Below are 17,396 nucleotides of genomic sequence, written 5' to 3' on the forward strand. Positions count from 1 at the left end.
GCCCATGCTCAGACTGACGGTCAGAGGAGGTAAGTAATGAAGTACAATTACTTTATTACTGTATTAAGTTTTCAGGCATCTGCACTTTACTACCTTTATTTTTTCTGATAACTTTTTACTTTTACTCCCTTTTTTACACAATTTATTTTTTTTTAGCTGTCAAGTAATTTCAAATGCAGTATTTGTATTAGCTCGTCAATGTTTGTGTGCATTTGTCGCACAGTGTGTTGCTAGCTAAAGGTCCAGCTGCTGCATTTCACAGGGAGAGAAAGGAGTTAGAGCTAAATTCAAACAGAGATGGAGAAAGAAAAAGAAAGACAGGACAGGAGAGGAGAGGAAGAGGAAGAGGAGAGATTATATTTAAAGGTTAGTGCTCAGACACACTTGATATACTGCAGATTTAAAGAGTACATGCAATGCGTTTTTTTAATCACAGATTGGATCAGTGTGTGATGTGTTTTGATAAATTATGTATTTTCATATTGTGAAACATCCTGCAGAACAAAGTATACTAAATTTCTGTCATTTAAATGTTGCATGAAACTACTCTGTAGTTTGTTTGGGATAAAGAGGTTAGCTTGCTGTCCTGTGGTGAATTTATAGTAAAGCAGTATGTTGGACTGGTGCACAGGGGCTATGGTCAGTGTTCAGTTACATCATGTGTAGACTAATTTGCATTTAAGATGATTATGCTTAGATTAAGTCACTAAATTCCACCTTTATGCCAACTGTATACAGTCTAGTATAAAGACAATATACGATATACTGTTAGTTTAGCAAATGCAAGTCAGCCAAGATAGCTCCTGACACTGCTGACATCTTGTTCAATTAAGTTGTGTAGAGCCACAAAGAGCAGCAGGTCAGCTGATCACAGCCTGTACACTAAGAAAATCTACTGAAGGTCACATTAGAAAAAAAAGAACTATTTGTGAGTTGTGAATCTGTTCCTCATGCTGAGCCTCTAGAATACAATCTGTTCTCCCACATACCAGATCTCACTTTCACTCCTCACTGTACTCATTTTCCTGTTTCCTGGAAAAGTCCGTCTACAATTTAGATAACAGAAAATATATATATATATATATATATATATATATATATATATATATATATATATATATATATATATATATATATATATATATATATATATATATATATATATATATCCCTTTCACTGTTTGTGTCCTACATAAAAGATTCAAGCTAAGCACATTCATTAGAATTTGAATTTAGATTTGATTAACATTTATAATCTACAAATTCTATCATTATATGAATATAGCACATTTACTCATTTACCTTTGCATAAAACTAGATGGTATATTACTCCTTTAAGGAGCTCATTTTTACTTTCTACTACTACTTTGCCTACTACTCTCAGTACATTTGGGAGCTTTTAGCCCATAACTTAGCATATGTAGCTTGCTATCGCCAGTGTGTGAATGTGTGTGTGAATGGGTGAATGACTGAATGTAGTGTAAAGCGCTTTGGGGTCCTATGGACTAGAAAAGTGCTATACAAATGCAGGCCATTTAAAAGTGCTATACAAATGCAGGCCATTTACCATTTACCATATCATGGCAGAAAATTTACATCAAATTTTTAATCACCATGCAATACCAAAAAATTCCTAGACCTTGCCTAAGCTTTCTTGTAAGCTTTCTTGTAAGCTTTCTTGTAAGCTTTCTTGTTTCAGGTTGTGTTGAAGAAGACAGGAGTTCATACCAACTATTAACTTTAAAACTCATGTGTTCATCTTATGTACTGAATTTAAGTTTGCATGCTTTGCAGTCTATTTTATATTTAAAACTCAATCGGTGGAAGGTCAAGTTAATTTATATAGTAGATTTAACCACGACAGAAACTGACCAAAGTGATGCAAGATGAAATCTCCAAGCACAGAGACAGAAGCATACAGGGAATTCTTCAGCCAGCAATAAAACATAAAGAACAGTGGTAAACAGGATCCCACTTCTTCAGATCTGGTACATTCATTAAGGTCAGATAACTGTAATCCGAGTTTTGTTTGGATGCAGGCTTTTCAAAGTGAAATTTAAATGGCAAGTTCTGATTTATAACGTTCAGACTGCTGAACACTCAGTGACTGGACTGACACACACACACACACACACATACCTTCTGACACCAAGTTACTTTTTGCACAATGCTCAGTCTTTTTCTTTTGCATATTTCTATTGCACTGTTGTGTCTGCACGGTCTTGTGTCTGTACTGTTCTGTTTGGTTTGGTGTTGCACTGTCTTTGTTTTGTTTCTTTGCTATTTTTGCACACTTGCACTTTATGTAGTTCTGTGTTGATTGTCTGTTATATGTTATATGTAGCACCGTGGTCTTGGAGGAACGTTGTCTCGTTTCACTGTGTTCTGTACCACTGCACATGGTTGGAATGACAATAAAGCCATTTGACTTGACTAGTGAAATTTAGATGGCAGTGTTAAAAATAAATAAATAACAAAAATTCACTTTACAGGGCAGAATTATGCCTAACTATATTTTTAATGTCTTTATACATATACGGAAATGAAGAGGGCACAATAAAAATCAAGGCCACATTAAAAGCCACGTTTATGTTCTTTACCATCCAACTAAACACAATGCCATCTTACACACTGAACACTAGGGGGCACTGTCACATCTCTATTTACAGAGGATATGGGAAGGCAGTTGATGACCAAAGACAGAACACAAATGAATGAAACCTTGAGTAATAACAATAGATCCAGTGATTGAACATTCCTATTATTTTACTGCAAAATGAGGGGACCTATTTATGTTCCTTCATTGATGTGTTTCGCTCCACTCATTTTCCCATCCAATCAGCTGTCTGTCTAAGTCCTCAGCCAGTCATGTAAGACTGATGCTTCCACAAACACAGCTTGCATAAACACTATGCTTGGCTGCTCACCTTTATAACTCGTTTCACTTTGTGTGTCCCATTTCCATCGTCCCACAGTTCTCCAGTGGAAAAAAACATTCTGCAGCATGACCTGTGTGTTCGTTTTAGTCATTAGGGTCAAGATTCCCACAAGTTACAGACATGCCTAACTGGCACCTAAACAATAAAACCACTAAAGTGTAAGGTCTGAAGATGGCATCATGTAAATGTCATCTTCTGTGTTGTTTTTTTACTTTTTGTTTTTTTAGCTGTTACACTAAGTTAAATCATGTTGACAATTACACCGTGGGTGATCATTAGTGCCATTCAAGTCTCAGTGCCAGTCGGAGCGGCTCCAGCATTTTGGCATCTGTTTGATTTCATTCAGTTAAAACAGCTGGAAAACCAGTCAAATTTATGCCAAAAATTAACAATTAAACTTTCTTTTATGCTGTGATTTCAGCTCTAAGCCTCCCAGTGTTTGAAAGATATGATTTACCAGAACAACCCCTCACACCGTTTTAGTCTGGAGGTGAAAAATGCCCTTCCAAAATCAGACTCCCATTTCCCAGATTAAGATATGGGTGTTGGCAGTATCTCTGTGTGCTTTCGAGAAGGGAGCTTAAAGGGCAAACAAAGGCAGGACATCTCCATTTTTAAGAGAGACATGTCATTAATTTGCAGCCTGGAGGCTGATTTTCTTTGAAACATCTTAGCAATATGATTAGTGCTTCCTAACAAATGAGCAAGTAAATCACCTCTCAGGCTAAACGTGACATTGACAAGAGCCCAATGTCATGACCGCACTGTATAGGACTGGGAGCATAGTTTGTTAGATCCATCCATCCATCCATCCTCATCCGCTTTGTCCGGGGCCGGGTCGCGGGGGCAGCAGCCTAAGCAAAGAGGCCCAGACCTCCCTCTCCCCAGCCACCTCCTCCAGCTTATCCGGGGGAATACCAAGGCGTTCCCAGGCCAGCCGAGAGATATAATCTCTCCAGCATGTCCTGGGTCTGCCCCGGGGCCTCCTCCCGGTGGGACATGCCTGGAACACCTCACCCAGGAGGCGCCCGGGGGGCATCCTTGTCAGATGCCCGAACCACCTCAGCTGGCTCCTTTCGATGTGGAGCAGCAGCTGCTCTACTCTGAGCCCCTCCCGGATGGCCGAACTTCTCACCCTATCTCTAAGGGAGAGGCCAGCCACCCTTCGGAGGAAGCTCATTTCCGCCGCTTGTATCCGCGATCTCGTTCTTTCGGTCACTACCCACAGCTCGTGGCCATAGGTGAGGGTAGGGACGTAGATCGACCGGTAAATTGAGAGCTTCGCTTTTACACTCAGCTCCCTCTTCACCACGACGGACCGGTGCAGCGTCCGCATTACTGCAGCTGCAGCCCCAATCCGTCTGTCGATCTCCGGCTCCCTTCTCCCATCACTCGCGAACAAGACCCCGAGATACTTGAACTCCTCCACTTGTGGCAGGAACTCATCCCCGACCCGGAGTGGGCACTCCACCCTTTTCCGGCTGAGAACCATGGCCTCAGATTTGGAGGTGCTGATCCTCATTCTCGCTGCTTCACACTCGGCAGTTTGTTAGATACTTTACAGAATATCTAAAAATGACTTCTTACTGTTGTCATAAATTTTTACATTTATTTGACAGCAAACTTTGATTGGTGCTTTCCTTCTAATGAAAGCCTCACTGTATATGCAGATTAATAAAACTAAAGTGTGCAGCATGTTAGCATCTCTGTCAGGCACTATTGTCAGGTGTTGTGAGCTAAATGTTAACTGTGTGCTCACCATGACGGTGCTAACATGTTTGATGTTTAACAGGTTAGTAACAGTGCTTATGACGACTCTCTCTCGGGTTAATGTGTTTTCATTTTGCTGTCTTGGTCTATTCAAACACATTTATTACATAGCTGGTATAAAAGAGTTATTTGGATTGTAAACAGTATCAGAATCCATCCAACATCCGGTAAAAATATTCCACTTTTAACCTGAGCTGTGATTTAACAGACAGGAGACAAGCATGGCTTAAAAACAGCATAATATTTTTTTGTCTAATACCCGAGAGCTGCTGTGGAAACAGCTCTCTTTGTCCAAAGCTTTCTCCACAACCTTGAGAAACAAATGCAAAACTCAGTTAAATTAGTGGCCTGTGTAAAAAATCTTCATTCGGCAGGTATTCTGAATAAGTGACCTCAACACCTCAAGTACCAAGTGTGAAATAAATAAAAATGAAATGAAATGAAAATGAAATGAAACACCTTGTTCTCGAATTCAACCAAATGTATTTCGCTAAATTGAAAAAATCGCTCTTGCTGTCTCGTCCTCATTCGTGAGTGACAATAACTGCAGTAAAGGTGAACATGTTTTTGTCAGTATTTATATTAAGCTTCAACGTGAACTTTATTAAGTTAATTACGGTAAGAAAATAAAGCGACAATAATCATACTTATTGTAAGCCTACATATCAAATAGGAATTTTAACATGAATGCACGCCATAAAAATATAACTGACATTATATTTAATCTGATTGTTCTCTCATTAAATTTGCACACTTCTGTTAGTGCGATATGAATGTGCTGCTGTAGTGCCTGACTCAACAAGATTGTGTTATCTTAAATTAAACACAGCAAGTTTTGTGCAGACAGGAAATGATGATTGCTACATTAGATGTTTTTTCTTACCCTAGCTAACGGTTCCAACTTGACTTTTATCTAATACTCTATACTTGAAGATGACAATCTTTCACCCCACCCCAAGTTTCACACCACATCTGTCCTCAGGGCTTGATAGAACTGTTAGATAGGTAGTTATAATTTCCTCATTAGTCCCGATAATGTTTCCTCTTAATGCATAAAAACTGTTTAGTAGTTTCTCCCCTTCTGCTACAAAGCCAAGATGATGACCATTGACGGTAAGCATTTTACAGTATTTCACATTCAGCTTTTTGCCAGTTATAAACGTTTAAATAGTGCTGTGTAAACAGCACGCAGCGCTGTGTCAGCGCACTAAAAATAGCAAGTTCAAGTACAGAATTACGCAATTTGAACACCATCGTTGTTTCTAAAATTGCCCTTCCTCAGCGACTGCTAACTTGATCGTGGAGTTATTTTAGTTGTTAAAGCAGGAATATCAGATATTAGAGTGAAGCAGAACTTTAAGACTGCGGTCCAGACAATGAAAGCAATTATCCAAAAGGGCTCGATAAAAATCTACACTTGCCTCTCTTTTAGAATAGATTTTGATCTGAATGACACTTCCTGGAAAAATACAGATATTAAATTACTGACAAACCGAAACTATCAAATCTGTCAGCAGATTGTTTCTGTCAATAAATGTTTTGCATTGCAGAGGCAATGCTCAGACAGACGGTCCCAGCATGAATCAACAGTGTTGTTGTTGTGGAAATCATGGTTTATGTATCTAAGAGCTCCTGTTTCCCAGACAGGGGTCAAACATACTAGCTAGCTTAAATAATAAATACAGAGCTCTAACAGGTTCTGACCCAGACAAGTGAAATGCTGAGAATCAAACACACACACACACACACACACACACACATCCATATTCAACAAATCAACCGTTGCAGCCCTATTTCAGTCAAACTTATCACCAGCTCCCAAAACTCTTCAGTCATTCCCACAGCATGCAGGTTTGAATATATCGACTATGTGGCACAGCATTCGACTGGTTTCCTTCTACTTCCCTCTCCCAACGAAATATTGATCACTTTTTCTGTCTGCCCTCGTCTCTTAAGTCTTTTACTTTCTAAACAACACCCACCACCCTTCCTCCTCCCCCTCCCCCTACTCCTCCCCCCTCTCTCTAACTCTGGTATTTCCCAATGAAGACCCCCCTCCCCGCTTCCCCTCTGTCATTCCCCCTCCCTCTTTCCCTTTCCTCTCCCTCCCATCTCTTCTCCCCCGTCCTCTCCTCAGATGGATTCTTCAGTCAGTCGTGTGGAACTGGTGCGGCTGCCGGAGAGACAGACATTGAGGCAGAGAGGCTGCTCTGAACAGACGCTGGGTCAGAGCGCTCAGTTGCTTCAGACAATCACAGGGGAGCGAGAGAAAGACCCAGGAAAAGAGAGAGAGCACTATATAGAAAGATAGGTTGAAAAGGAAAGGAGAGACAGGAGAGGGAGGTAAATATGTGACAGGATGTGGTTTCCCTGTGCTTGCAAAACATTGGTATACAACAGTCATACTTTGAGCATGACCTAAGCACAGTGAGCGTGCAAGTGTGTTTGAGCTCTAATAGGTGGTGAAGAGGAAGACGAAGCAAACCGCTGGAGCTGCTGCTGCTGAGCCCACAGAATCAACGCTCTTGTTTCTCTGCTGCCTGCCTGCCTGCCTGCCCGGAGGATTGTGGTTCCTTTAAACCAACCAGCTCCGCGGCAGCCTTTGACAGCTTGTCGGACAGGACCTGAACCCATCCTGCGTTTGAGCTTTTCTCCCCCCCTCGAAGTAGAATGCGATTCTCTGCAGGAAGCACTGGTCCAGTTGCTGCGTTTGTGTCCAAGCAGTGAACTTTTCAAGCAAATTGTGAAAGAGGTAAGTTTGTTTTGTGTTTCCATGCTCCTGAGCATGTGAATGAATTTGAACTTTCAAGCAGATGTGTTACTGTACGCACGCCCGTGTCTCTGGACAGCAGCCACTGTAAACTTGGACTGCATGGTAGCAGTTGTTTACTGCTGAGATTTCATTCATTAGATCTTGCCGCACGCCACAAGTCTGACTTTTGAGCAGTGTATTAAGCAACAAGCTATAAATTTACTGCTGCCAAACACACGTGCACTCATTTGAATGTATTCATTCACTATCAGTGCCGGGTAAAAGTATTGTACTACACATCACCTAATGCTTTTAAAAAGTAATCCATTATGGATCTACTCTGTAAAAAGTCTTGCAAACCATGCTTTACTTTTTCTTTATCTGGCAGTTAACAATATGATGTTAAACTGTACATCACAGATATCAGCACAGCTCCCTATCACAATAAGAGTACTTGTCTTTAAATCTTTAAGTAATATCACAAAGCTGTTAACAAGGTTACTAAGTTATCAGCCAATAGAGCGCAGAAACATGTAATTTTAACAGTGATTCTACTGCAGAGGCAGCATTTCCTCTTCTTTGTACACTGGTACAAACCTCTTCACCGCTGCTTTTTTTTACTTGTTGAAAATCAAGTTTTGGCTCCTTGGTTGGGTTCGGCACATGATCAGCTTGAAAATCGCTGCTGATCCAGTGTTCTAGCTTCATGTTAACACGTTACCTGTTGCAGCTGCTTGTAAACATTTGATGTTTTGTTCACAGAAGTACATAGCTCCTTCTCTCATGCATAGATGTGGTTTGCACCGACCTGACGGTTACACTCATGGTTAGTAAGAAATGTACATCTCCCCCTCAGAAGTCGTATGACTTCCCCGAAATTATTGTCTCATATCCCTGAGAGTAACTGAGGTCAAGTAACTGTTGTGCAAATGTAGATGAAAAGCATGCTTCATCTTTTTCTTTTTAGATACTTAAAAAACTTCTATAATGCAAGTGACACGACTGATTGTCACTGATTTTAGGAATTATGAGTTTGCCAACAAAAGTAATGTGAATGTGTTACATTGCATCCCCACACCTGTTTATTACTCTATTAATAAACCCTTTATTTAAACATTCACATCAATAGGTCATGCTGTTTTTAAGTTGCACTGCATGTATGATGGATGGTACAGAGTTGTGCTGGGAATGCCAACTATCTCAACCAGGATTCAATCACAGACCAAACCCTGACAGTGCCTTCTATAATAGTGAGGAGAAATTCAAGCAAGTGCGTGATTTGTGTGCTACTGTACTGCACTGTGTCAAGGGAGTGGGTTTCCCCATGTGTTGTGTTGTGCAGCATGCGTGCTGGTAAATCCATGTCTGTCAGCACATGTGGATGTTTACATGCCTAGACTATGTGATCCACTACATGCATGTGTGCATGTATGAGAGGAGGCGGTTTAAAGGGAAAAAACAAGCTGAGGGATGGCAGGAGGTAAAGGAAGGGTGGGGGTTGAGGGAAGGGTGGCAGGGTGAAGGAAGATGAGGGCATGAGAGACAGGAAAAGCTGGGGGGGTGAGGAAAAATCGCTGTGTGTGTGTGTGTGTGTGTGTGTGTGTGTGTGTGTGTGTGTGTGTGTGTGAGAGAGAGAGAGAGAGAGAGAGAGAGAGACAGAAAGTGAGTGAACTGCTGTTAATTAGTTCCAGCTGGTGAGTTGCGGAACGTCGGGGTGTGTTAACGCTACAGCGATGGTGGGTCAGGAGTTCTCTCCGTCTCAGGCTGTCTGTCTCACACACACACACACACACACACACACACACACACACACACACACACACACACACACACACACACACACAAACAGCATTTTTATTGTTGTGATGACCCTCATTGCTGCTAGCTTAAACCTAATTCTACCCTCAAACAGCCCTTTAAGTATTTGAGGGCCTGCCAAAATATTCCCCTCTGATGCTTTTACAGTAAAATTTTAAAGAAACGTGTGCACCTACACACAAAAGACATACACACATTACAGTTTTTTACAGACGCTAGGACACATTTCTCAATACTTAGGTCACGTTTGCAAAACTCCTCACACAGTGAGCACAACAGAAGTCTATGTGGGCTAAACTGAGGACCAGTTATCATTGTTTTGGCACAAAATGCATTCAATGACTACATCTCTCAAATTTCATGAATTATCTTCTCACTCAGACACAACAACTGCCAAAAATCTTTGTACGGACAGGACATTTTGCATGTGCTTACATACTGTTTTCAAAACTGTTAAACTTATGGCCAAAACAATAACACAATGCAAAACTTGAAAAGACAGCAAAATCCAACAGCAATATTTTATTGAAACATATTTTAAATCTAAAAATGCAGTTTAACCAGCCACAGCTGATTCTCATTGGAGATGAACATCTACACAGGTGTTACTCCTTCAATTTTTCAACTCCTTCAATTCTGGCAGCCAGAAGATTATTTCCTAGGTGTATTGCCCTAGCTGACATAAGATGTGATGTGGATGAGAACCTGTGGCCAAATGGAGGAGACCGAGTAGATTAGCATTACTATTGTATCAGTGGATGGTGTGTATACAAATTCTTGTATTTTGGGATTACTTAGTGCAAAAAAATAAAAATACATAAACAAATATTAACGAATTCTGCATGATGTCTGATTCATTCCAGTAACATATATTGAAATTATAAACAGAGATGTGTCCTTGTTTTACACAAGAAAACACTGTGTAGTGTTTTTTAGGTCATTGTTTTGTGGGTGACAAAGTGTGTTTGTCGGCTGTCAACCTTTGCTAGTGTTCTGGAAGAATGAGTTTATTTGAGACCTGAATGAAGTGTTTTGGTAGTTGTAGTGCATTTTGAATGTGAAATGAACTGCTTTGCCAAGCTGACGGTCAGTTAGGAGGATTGTGTGAAGTGTTTTGCAAAAGTGACCTAAGTATTGGGAAATGTGTCCTAGCGTCTGTAAAAAACTGTAACACTGACTTAAAGACATTTAAGTCTAAGCCATGATAATTTATTGAGAAAGATCACAAAGTATGTAAACAGAAGGAAACTATAACCACGCAACAGCCATGTGGTCTGTCATCACACTGTGCACATCAAAGTGTACATGTATTAACATGCATTGAACACATGCTGTGCTGCACATGTGAGCATGCATACATACATATGACTTGAGAATATGAACACACGTGCAGCGAACACTGTTAACACAAACACACACACAAAGGAAAAAAAGTTCGCCAGAGAAACCCCATGTGGCTTTCGCTCACATTGACCATTCTGCGGACTGGTTTTTGGAAATGTGGAAGCGTTTGTGGTTTGGAATTCACCCTGCTGTAATATGACATTGAAAATAGCACAATTTCTTAGGGCAAAAGGTGAAGTAACCACATGTCCAAATGGTTAATTCACTGAAATTACAAGAAACATTCTCTCTGTACCACTAGTGATAGTAACTGTATATGCAGATAATTCTGGTTTAATTTGTACAAATATCTACATCTAGTCTTTGTACATTAGATATTAATTTGTATTACTCACACCATTAGAAAACCCCCCACAAAGATTTCTGAAGTTTTGCCACAGTAGCCAGCTTTATTGATTAGTTGCCAGTAATAAAACAATGTATGGTTTGCCAGGCTATGAAAAATCCCTCTGGCTGGTGTTCACCCTCTTGCATGACATTTACGGTGCCTTTGTTTTCTTTCTTAGTACAATTCACACATGCGCACATGTAATCATTCCTCCTGCTCGTATGTCCCCACTCTGTGTTAAAAATGCTTTCTAAAGTTCATTTGAATTTAATATCAGGCTTCAGCAGGTCAAGTTTGTTAACAATGTGCAAATATATACATATAAAACCTCTTCCTTCAACATTTACACCTGCAGCTATGATTGATTATTGTTTTTAAAAAGCCTTTATAAATGATTTATTAACATTTAGAAATGCAAATAACTTGCTAACCTTTGGTGACAGCTTATTAGAGTGTGTCTAATGACTCTTTATTAATGACTTTGACAACATTTATACTACTGAAATGATTTTTTTTTAAATGGCAGATTCATTAACCTTTATTGATGACTTGCTAACATTTATAACGACAGATTTATGACTTTAGTAATGATTTATTATTATTACCTGAAGAAATTGCAAACCTTTTGTACATGAAACTCAAACTCAAACTTCACCACTCTGTGGATGATTGCTTAGGAAGGTTTTTGCTCAACATAAAACTGCAAAGAATTTGGGAATATCATCATCTGCATTACATAAAGTAACTTACACAGTTCAGAGAATTGATTGTAGTATCTATATGCTTAAAACCAATACTGAATTGCAGATATCTCTATTTTCTTTTAAATGCAGGCACTACTATAGTGGAAATGACTACACTGGATTAGGAACACATCCGAAACTAGTGTCAATAAACACTGCAGTTAAAAATCCACCATGCAAGGAAAAAATATATAAATAAGACTGCAGTCTTTTCTGGGTCACAGCTCACTTTGCTTCAGCTATTAACAATCAATTGATTGTTAAAGCTAAAAGGCTAATGATAACGTTTGCTGGAAAGGTTAATAATTTAACAGACAACTGTTCAAAAGTGTTGCTGATACACAAGCTTTACTGAGCTCACAAAATTCCTCATAAAATGTCCATTGGTTGTTTTGAATGTCAACTACTGTTTACGTGTTTAGCTGCTAGTGAGGGGAGGGGCTATAAGGCTGCCTGTACCTCCCCTCACTAGCAGCTGAACACATGAACAGTAGCTGCAAATGAGTAACTAATCCGAAAGTAGTTTTAGTATTACTGGGGATACTGGTGCTCAAGTATTTATAACCTCAGTATCAGGTTTTTTGATTAATGCTTAGTGCAGCGTTAATGCTAATCGATATATACAGGTTTTGGAGCAACAGATTATATAATCCAGTCAATGTATTCTTCTTGTGTTCCAGCAGCATTGCAACAGTAGACTACATCAAAACTAGCACAAAATGGTATTGCCATTCATCAAATGCTTACGAAGTATTGTTTAAAGAAATGAGTTGCAGTTGTAAGCACGGCTCTGTAGCAGCTTCAAAAATATCTTCAGCAAACATTTGACATGTTGTTTTTGTACTATTTTTGGTAAAATCAGGTGAACAAATCAGTCTGATATTGTATTCTTGAATGTTCATCACTGAACCATTTAAACCTGTTTTCTACAGCACACAGTAGCAGTTATATATTTTTTCAGATGTTTTTTCATCCTCTCTCTCAGCCAGCAGTTTGTGTATTTCCTAAAGCTGTGTTGATTTTCTTTCACTCCAGTCTTTTAGCAAACATGTTTTAATCAACTTATGTTTGCTATCTGATCCGGGCACAGTCTATCCCCCTGTGGGGTGTGAAATTTGATTAAGGTAATTGGCAAACGTTGGTTGGTACAAACCATAATGTGCACACTCCTCTGCACTGAGTATGTATGACAGAATAAACCATCTATCTATCCATCTATCCATCTATCCATCTATCTATCTATATGTACAATTGGATTTGGATTGTGAAAAACAGTAAATATTCGCTATGCTTGAGGGTGACTAACAACCCTAATATCAATATTATATGCATTCAGAAGGAGAAAATGGATACTAGGGGATATTTAATGTATAATTGCAGAAATTTCCATGACAATGCGTATTTAGGACTCAAACTGATGTCATTTGTTAAACAAGAATTCATAATTGGCATAATTTTAATTGAATGATTAAACAGTAAACATCATGTGCTGCTAGATAAGGCAGGAGGTTTTGAAGTCCTCATGATTGAATCACACTGCAGGTGTCTGCGTCCTGTTTTGGCTACGACACGACCGCCGGAACTAATTGCGTCCACTGAGCCAATCCTTGTGATTCCACTAGATGCACCGCAGCACATTTCAGAAACATCCCACAAGCGCTTCTTTGCTCTGCATCACTTATACTAAGCACCAAGGTTATTTTTGATGGAAGCTTCGTCATGCTGCATAGAGCTTATGACGAGGGCAGGAAGTCAGACAGAGGAATGGTACAATCCGATCAGTTTTTGAAATAAAAAATAAAAAAACAATCGCTATCCAGACTAAATGCTCGACTTCTGAAACACCCCCTTTGTGCTTGGAAGGCAGGCGATTATCAGACAAAACTGTTTTGGAGGTACAATGTCACCGACTCTCTATTAGGGTATTCACAGGGTCAGGAAGTCATCCCAGTGTATTCTCATCCCCAGCTGTAATATAATACTGTTTAAACAGAAACTACCCGCATCTCTGCATTATGCAAATGGTGTTCTTAGGCCTCATTGCCCTGATGCATCAGCAGCGATAATATTGGCCACTAAGAGATGAAGAGGCATGGTGGTGGTAGGTTTGTCAGTGAGGGATTTCAGTGTTTTGTACTGCTTTTCTTTATGCTGTTTTTTGTTTTTAATTTTACGCCAGGCTAAGTTAGGATTTGGAACTAAATTGTTTGGTTAGATTTAGGAAAGCACACCTGTGCACTGAAAAATGCACTGAAATGATGAGTTGAGAGTGACAGAACTGCCTCACTCAAGCCTTAACCAGGTGCATTAAGCTCTGACACCAGCGAACTCCTTTTTTCTGTAAATGAGCAAGGCTAACTGGTGCACCAGGAATGAGACTAGGCTGGCCATCCTGACTGCTCCTGACAGCCTTTGTTGGAGCTCATATCCTTTCTGTCTGAAATGCTCGGTTACAAGATTTTGGGCAAAGATTATTTTCCCTCACTCGGCTGCAATATGACAGTGATCGTGCTTTTGAAGATACAAAGTTATTCAAGCCTCTGGCTTTTTTCTAGACCTGAGACAGCATATTAGGATAAATCCTCCAGGCAAGACGGCAAACACCAGAGAGCCAGTGTTCAGCCAGTTGTGTAGCAGCTTACCCTCAAAGCACAGAAAAAGAAAACAACACCCCTCTTGATATTTCTATAAGGCAAATTGACTTCTGTTGTAATGGGTGGTCAAGAAAATTGCAGCAGTATTGATTGGTTAATGTCCAACACGGACATGTCGATAGGGTGTCTGAAAATCTCAGAACTTAGCTCCGGCTGGCTTTAATAAAAAATGACCTGCCTGGAGCAAGTTCACAGAAAGCAATGAGTCACTCACGGGAAATCTCTTCAAACCCCTCCGTGTTTTAGGGGGCAACCAGCAAGTTTTCTCTGTTTAACAGGATATTCTTCTCTCGTTTTTCTTGAAATGACAAGCTTTCTTTCACCATGTTTCTTTGGCTACAGCGCAAAAACAACCAAGACAGGTTTTTGTGCAGGTTGACTTGAAATAATGTTTTGCTTTTCACTTGTGAGAAATGTACAAATCCCACTGTGGATAGATTATGCATGACAAATCAAACTCATGACTGTCAAAAACATGTGGGAGGAGAGGAGGGAAACAGGTGGAAAGAGGAGACCAGGAAACAGGGAATCAGTCCAGGTGATGAGGTGGGCTGAGAGCTTATAGCAGCCACAACAAGAGAAGAAAGAGAGAATCTGACAATAAAAAAAGCGAGAGGTTGGGACAGATTGGTGCCTATTCTTCTCCTGAGAAGGGAATAGTCATAGAGGGGTTGGTTCCCATGGCAATAGCTCCCTCGATGAATGTGTTTGTGGGGATATGTGTGTGTGTGTGTGGATGGGCTGTAACCGGGCCTTGAGACCATAAGGAGAGGTTGGCCAAGGCTGTAGTAAACCACATAGATGCTATGGGCCTTGAAACGGCTGAGATTCTTGGCTAGACCGCGTTGCTTATTTGATGATTTTCTCTGCCTAAACCCGTTACCCTCTATCTTCCATTTTTACTTTGTGCCGCGCACTTGCCATTATGTATCGTCCTTGGGCATTCACAGGAAATATAAATTCAATGAGTTGGAAGAAGTAAAATGTCTCTTTTAGTAACCATGGCCATCTTTTTGAGAGTAAGTAAAGGTTTGATTTGGAAACATTTCCAATTTGAAGCTTTTTTGTAAGATTCAGTGTTCTCTGAATGTTACTCATCACTTTAATCAGTTTAATTTTTGAAACCAGTTTGTTCTATCTTCTGCAGCTATTGTAACACACTGCAGCATCTCCTTAGTTCAGTACTGACGATTTCCATCACTGTTTTTACCAGTTACTAATTAGAAATGCAGCTGCACATAAATGTAATGCACCTTCATGATGGTAACTTGTGATTATCTACATCCGTAGTAGTCACCAGTGTTCCCTAAAACTGTTTTTAATAATGTAAAATAATATAACTCACCTTCTCTGTCAAGCTGTGCAGTTTTACCCAGAATAATTTAGAATTTATGGGAAAATAACCCAGATGTTTCTGGGGATATAACAGAACTTTCCTCTGAATGCAATATATATTGTAGATTGCAGGTCCGCCATAGGGTACCAGTTTAATGTTATCTAAACTCATTCAAATGTAACTACAGCATTCATAGTTGAAATGTAGCTACATAATGCAGTAAAAAAAAGGAATTTCCCTCAGATGCTAGGCAAGATGTTACTACTGTTGGTGCTTTAAGAGAACTACAGTAAAAGAATTACTGACCAAAGAATGAACATAATCAGTACTAAAACATACTCATTTATCTCAAAGTCAGATACCCAGTATCATGGTGAACATAAATATCAACGATCAGCAAAAATATCAACTCGTGCATTATGATCCAACTTTTCACTGTTCATTTTTATGCTTGCTATGATCCAGTTCTGCTTTTACTAACATAGGCTGAAAGACACTGAGATGCTTGCTTGCGAGCCAGATTGTGTTTTTCTCTGCTTGTTTTCATGCATGATTCCCAAAACACTTTTAAAGATGGATGATGATAAGACCTTTCATAATATACCAATAACGACATTGTGACTTTGCAAACAGTGAAAGAGCAAGTATCAACTTTTGTGGTCATACTAAAATCCCAAAAACTGCAGTTCCTTGATCAGCCACTTGAGGCTTGCTCCAAAAGCGAGTCAATCCCACCATTTTAAAATACCCAACTTTACAGCATGAAACGCGTCTTTGGATTCCATGTGAATTTTCTCCTCTGCCTCATAATTGGTTAATATTTTTATGTTTAAAAATAATAATAAATTCACCCATTTGGATTTTGTAACGGCTTTTAAGTAGGAGGGGCCATGATTGTGGTGACTGAGATGTGTGCTGAGACTGTGTGTGTTGACTGTGGCTCAGTGCTGTCTGCTGGGCCTCATCATCCACCAATTCAGATCGCTAAACCTGACCTCTCAACCGTTTTTGTATCTTCTGGTTCATATTTAAGTAAAATAATTGGTTACGTTTTATGCCTTAATGTGTGGTGCCGCCCATCCAAAGTGCTTCAGTGTCAGTGAGTGTCGAAATGTATACATGTAGTTCATCGATCTAGTTGCTAGCGTTAGCGCGACCCTTTCTGGTCAATATAATAAAAACAAGCCAGCACGGCAGAAATGAAATGAGGCTTTAGTATGTAGAGTCAACAAGGAATCTGTGCCACTATGGTGGCTATGTGCGGCTTTTATATACACACTATGGAAAAGGAAACACAGCTTAAAATAAGTGATGCATGCAAGTCCACCTTGTATAGTGCTCTATATACATCTAAGGAAGTATTTTGAAAGCTGAACATTGCAGCAGAGCCTAGTTCTAGCTTTCTGCCTGTCTGTCTGTCTCTTGCTGTGCTTTACGTGGGCTCTGGAACATGATAAAAAGACAAAAACGGGAAGCAAAATTTACTGTTACTGTACACTTTCGCTGAACACACAATCTGGTTTCTAAGGCACCGAATGAACACATATCTACCATAACCATGATACTACAGGGGATGTAAACGCTTTTAACCTGATTCTCTGAATAACCTGGTTACTTAGTGCATGTAAACGCACTTAGTGTAGGTCGTTCTC

General features: G+C 39.7%; 1 protein-coding gene across 1 annotated transcript in view; it reads left to right on the plus strand.

Moving 5' to 3' along the window:
• The first annotated feature begins 6,848 nt into the window (after positions 1-6,848).
• rftn1b (raftlin, lipid raft linker 1b) overlaps positions 6,849-17,396 on the plus strand; it is a 125,397-nt gene continuing 114,849 nt past the window's right edge. The window contains exon 1 of the mRNA XM_026185312.2: positions 6,849-7,461. The gene's annotated coding sequence lies outside the window, so the exon portion shown is untranslated. The remainder of the gene's footprint in view (positions 7,462-17,396) is intronic.

Source organism: Astatotilapia calliptera, chromosome 11, assembly GCF_964374335.1.
Source record: "Astatotilapia calliptera chromosome 11, fAstCal68.1, whole genome shotgun sequence".
Classification (NCBI taxonomy): Eukaryota; Metazoa; Chordata; class Actinopteri; order Cichliformes; family Cichlidae; genus Astatotilapia; species Astatotilapia calliptera.